Source organism: Vicugna pacos, unplaced genomic scaffold (assembly GCF_048564905.1).
Source record: "Vicugna pacos unplaced genomic scaffold, VicPac4 scaffold_15, whole genome shotgun sequence".
NCBI classification, from domain to species: Eukaryota; Metazoa; Chordata; class Mammalia; order Artiodactyla; family Camelidae; genus Vicugna; species Vicugna pacos.
In genome coordinates this window covers 2,412,666-2,418,106 of record NW_027328736.1, presented here as the reverse complement: position 1 = coordinate 2,418,106, position 5,441 = coordinate 2,412,666, and the positions used below count along the sequence as shown (strand labels likewise).

The 5,441-nt window shown below is 46.0% G+C and overlaps 1 non-coding gene across 1 annotated transcript; it reads right to left on the bottom strand.

The window, feature by feature from the left end:
• Positions 1–5,369: 5,369 nt before the first annotated feature.
• On the bottom strand, positions 5,370–5,441 carry TRNAW-CCA (transfer RNA tryptophan (anticodon CCA)). Its single transcript has one exon. It is a non-coding gene; the product is annotated as a tRNA-Trp (tRNA).

Genomic DNA, 5,441 nt, shown 5'->3' with positions numbered 1-5,441 from the left:
ACTGCTTTCATCAGCTAAATCACAGTACTGAACACAGTTCTAAATATTCTGACTATGTTGCCACTACCCTAGCAGCTAAACCCTAATGGGTAAGAAAGACTCTTATAAAACCAAGGAAAATGAAACAAAACAGTGGCAGAATTACTACTGTATGTTAATTTTATTGAAATGTTGTTCATAGGTATAAATGACTACTCATAAGTATTATATTGCTGAATAATGTTGGCCAAGCATTTAACTAAAGTTGCTGTTTAAAAGTTTGCTAAATGATTTGTCAGTTATACCTCAATGAAGCTAGGGGGGAAAACAAAAAAATTAAATTAAAACCTTTGTTAAGGGGGAGGGTATAGTTCAGTGGTAGTGTGCATGCTTAGCATGTACAAGGTCCTGGGTTCCATCCTCAGTATCTCGTTAAAAAATAAATAAACCTAATCACTGCCTCAAAAAACAAATAAAAACAAACAAACAAAAAAGAATATTTTTAAAAACCTAGTTAAATGTACCATCAATATGTTCTGTATTAAAGTATAACAAAATCACACATTTCAAATAATCCTCTGGCAATGGATGAACATCAAAGTGTTTCCCTACAAAGGACTTGCCCCCGGAGTACCCCCATGTGTCCTGAACATGAACCCCATAGAAGAGGTGAAGACTTGAATGACCTCTCAGCCTGTGTAAGGCTGGTGTCAGCCTCCCTTGCGTGGGACTCCTGAAGCGCCTCTTCCCATCCTAGCAGTTCTGCTGGATAAAGAAGGCTGCAGATGGTGAGGGGTAGGAAGCCTGGGTCAGCAGTCAGCGACTCCATCTAACCAGCCATCTGGGATGCTTCAGCAGTCCTGGGCCTGTGGAGCGCCGCTGTCTACACCAGGCGGAGGCTCCGATTGGGGTGCCACCAGCAGTAGTTGGAGCTGGACAAGGTCCCTCTGTGAAACTTCCGGGCTCCCAGGACAGGACCTTCGTCCAGCCCCCTGAGGACCGGTTCAGGCTTCCTGGGACACCCTCTCAAATTCCTTTTTCTTGACCAGGACTTGGTCTCCCTTCTGGTCCCACACTGATACCTTCCACTGCATGGGAGGTTCCTGGGCTATTGCAGGCCTGCTGCAAACCTGGGGGAGGGCAGAGGGCAAGTGAGGCGAAGGCTGGGTCATGGCCACGAGCCTCCATCTGGCTGTTCATTCTGGCGTCCCATCAGCCTTTCTTTTCTGAACCAGTCACTGTGCCTTCTTCGTGCCCCCAAGATCACTGCCATCCAGATTCTGCAAAATTCCAGGGCGTCCTTGTCATCTACACCCTCAAGAACGCCTGCCTGGACTTGGAGACAAGGGGTGCGAATGTCCACGCAGCTGGGAGTCACCCAGACTAGATGGGGAGGTGTCTTTAGTGCACAGAATGTGCATGTGAGGAAATTAGGGATTTTCTCGAGGCCTCTGGATAAGACTGTGTCCCTAGGAAGTGGGAGGAGCTCCCTTGGGGAAAGCCCCCACTCACAACTCACAGGAAAGGTTTGAGCCGACAGTGAAGACGTCTGGGGTGCGTGGCTTCCCACCTCTTTCCGGGAAGTGGACTAGGACTTCCTCTCTTGCTCACCTGTGAGTCTCTGACCAAGCCATTGGCCCTCTCTGGGCCTCCTCAGGGGAGATCGGACCTCCTGAGGAGGTTCACAGGCCTGGTAGTCGGTGGTCGGAAGGGCTGAGGCAGCAGAGCATCGCTGCGGATTCTTGGGCCCACGTGGCCCAGGTCTGGAGCGCGCACAGGCCGAGTGGAGATGGAGGCTGCTGAAGGCGGAGGTTCCACTGCCTTCAAGGGCGGAAAGAACCGAGGTGCTTCAGCACCGAGGTCTGGACAGCGCCCTTCTTGCGGGCGGGAGGCGCCCGAAAAGGAGGTGTCCCCATCCCCTCTCCCAGAGCTTGGGTCTGGAGGCGAGGGGGAGGGAGCCGGCCCCGCTGTGCTGACCCGACAGGGACAGACCACAGACAGTTGGAGACGGTGGACAAGCATGACCCCGGTAGAGCTATCCCAGAGCAGCATGCCAGGCCCGACCCTTGGGCAACCCCACTCCTGTGCAGGTAAGAGTGCAGCCTCATCTCCACTCCAATCCTGCCCTTCCACTGCTCAAGGGCAACACAATGTTAAAACTGGAATTTCTGCTAAGAATCTAAGACAGTAGACATCAGAAACGCGGGTGAGTTGTGAGGCAGGCCACCACGCAGAATTGGGAAAAAAAAAAAACTCAAAACAAAACCCCCCAAAAAACCGTAGGGCCAAGAACCTGCCAGAGGACTGCTAAGTCCCTCACCTATATCAAAGTGATCCTAGGAGCGACTGAAGACATTTCTATACTTTTGGAAAGAGCTTCACAGGAACGATGGTGAGGAGGTTACTTGTTCCATTGTTCAAACCTAGTGAGAGAGGTTTTCAGAGGCCAGGTGGACAGCTTGATATGTGTCCCCTGGGGTCTGGGGACTCAGTGGCCTAATGTATGTATTCGCTCAAAAAAACTAAGGAGCAAGAGAGGCCTGACTAGCTGCTCATGGTCAAGTTGAAAGAGGCATTTGTACACTTTTTAATGCACAAATTTGGGGGCAACAGACGCATGAATTCTTCCCATGGTCTGGACATGATCTGCATGCATGAGAGGTGGGGGAGGTCCTCTCAGGCACTCTCCGTCAGAGGGGCTGCCTGGAGGGCTGATCACGTCTCCCAGAAGACAGTTCTAGATGTTGCTCCAGGAGAGGGCAACCAGCTGAAGTAAGAATATTTTCACCAGGGCTAAGTGAAATTCAGGAGAGGGGTCCTCAGCATTGAGGGAGTCTCTCAAAATTCCACCAAAATTCCAGAGAGTAGGATGCCTGCTGATGACACTGCTGACCATGGAGACTTTCCCTGCACCCTTGTTTATCTTCCATCTGTGGGTGCAGACCCAGAAGTGCAAGGCCAGTCAATTCATGTTCAGAGATTTGACTATTACATAGGATGGCTGTCATAGTCACAGCCTGGGGGAGCATTTCTTATCTCAAAGTGACCAGAAAAGTAATGGAATTGCCCCTCACCCTATTCCCTCCCCTTCACTCTCTAGTCCATGAAAAGGAGAACTAGAAACTGAATATTCCTTTTAAAGAGATAATAGGAAACAAAGTCACTTTATGATCTCAGCTCAACTGTTGTACATACTCAGACCTTTCCAATCCAGATTCCTTGGAGACAAAATGTAGCTGGCTCTGCATCTGTCAGGAGAGCATCTCTCTGGCCAAGTGTTGGTCCCAGGGCCTACCTGGCTGGAGATAAGGAAACGTTGAGCGACAATGGGCCAACAAAATATATCAAATACTGTGTCTGCAGCAAGGCTGGTCTGTCTTTTAATTTTACCTTCCTTTTAAAATGAAGCAATACAACCAGTTTGGCGTGGAGCAGGAATGTACAAATAGAACAGAATAATCTATAGGAATTTTAAAAATTTAAAAATATCTGATGCATTGGCGCAGGTGGGCTAAACCTTTGAAATTAAGTGTAAGGCAATTTTTCTATCCTTTTCTTTCTCCTCATCCCTACTTTTTCTTTCTAAGAAGTGACACTTTGCCAACAAAAAATACTCTTGCCCCAGTTTTTCTAAAAATGTATGCTGCTTTTGTTTTCTCAGTATTGAGGGGAACAAGTGCTTATTAATCTGAAATAAATAAGCTGAGGGTTAAAACTGATGACTGATAAATCTGCTTTTATAACAAAAAGAGATTGTAATGATAAAATATTATCTGACAGTTTTATGACCTTTTACAATTTGATTTCTGAATATATGAAAAGAGGATTTATTAACTTACATAAGAAACTTGAAGGACATCAGTGAAAGTTCAAAATTAATAAAGTTTGCATAGAACTAATTCTTAGGCTAGAATATCTACAAAATAGGTTCTTGGAAGTAAAATTCTTGAAAGAAGAAGAATCTAAGGGATTTCATAGTATCTGCTTGACATTAAATTAATGTTACCTTTAGGAGATTTAAGTGAATAGAAAGGTGGTGTGTTTCTGCCTTAGCCAAGGAGGCAAGACTCATTTAAGACAGTTACATTGAAACTCATGCTGAAATGTGGATCTCTAGGGTTAAGTACTGATTTCACTGGTTCACTGTAGCAAGGGAAACTCACAGGAGAGGAGGTGGGTGGGTGCTGTGGCCCCAGCCTGTCCTCCAGCCAGTGGCTCTGAGAAAGGATTTGACCCCCACCAGTGAACAGAGAGCAGGACCACGTGTTAGCACAGCCCCGCCCGTTGCCGCACACTGAGCCTTACCAGATTGCAGAGGATGAGCAAGGCTGATTTCAGAGTAGGAGTAAGATAAAAGCAAGTGGTTTTTTGTTTGTTTGTTTTCGTTTTTGTTTTTGTTTGTTTGTTGTTTTAACTCTGCAGAACTAAGAAAAGAGAGTATAGGTCCCAACAGAAGGAAAACATACCACTGAAAGTGATGGGAAAAGGTTCAGATTTTTTTCCCTCAGAAAAACAGTATGAGGCTTCCTCCAAGATATGGCTTCTTCGAAATGAGGTGTGAAAAGCCTTATGGAGCAACTGACAGTTTAAAAGAGAAGAGAATGAAACAGAGGACCCCTTAAGGAAACTGAAGTGACAGTAGTGGAATCACAGTGCACTGTCTTTAAAGAGCAGAACACAAGTTGCAGAATATGGAAACCCAGATGGTGGACAGCACCTGAGAAGACAGCGCAAAGGGCAGAGAAAATGTAAAAACAGGAAATATTTTGAGAGATTATAGATGCAGGGGATAGAGAAGTATAATTATCCATCCATTTGCTGGTAATTATTCACCATATGGAAGGGTGACTGCACTCCTGGAAAAAGTCTAGAACAAAAGGAACAGAAGCAATGTTGAAAAATATACCGGAACACTTTTCCATACTGGCTGAAAAGTGTTCTTTTACAATTATTTTAATCTCCTCTGTTCCTGCCTATGTCCCTGTTCTTCACAGCTTTAAGGATGTGAGCAATGTAATTCAATACAAACTTTTTGATCATAGGTTAGCCAGTCTCACAGGTTAAAAACAACTCGCTGAACTTTATTTTGTATTTCTCTTACTGTGAAAAAAGTTATTTTCACTTGTTTAGGAATGACATTTCGTTTTTTTAACACTGTTTCGTTCTGTACCTGTTTTCTACTGTGCTGTAGCTCTTCTTTTTTTTCCTTCTTCTTAACCGTAGCTTTTCGGATGACAGGGAGAGCTGTCGGCAGAGCGTGATTCCGGGGGAAGTGCCCAGGGGACCTCAGATGCGAAAACGCCGCTCATCTCGGCCTTCCTGGAGTTGCAGGATAAAACCCCAAGGAGCTCAGACTCCCTGGTTCGTTTGTGGGAAAAAGCAGGCGGTCATGACCTCGACGTGACTTGAACACGCAACCTTCTGATCTGGAGTCAGACGCGCTACCATTGCGCCACGAGATC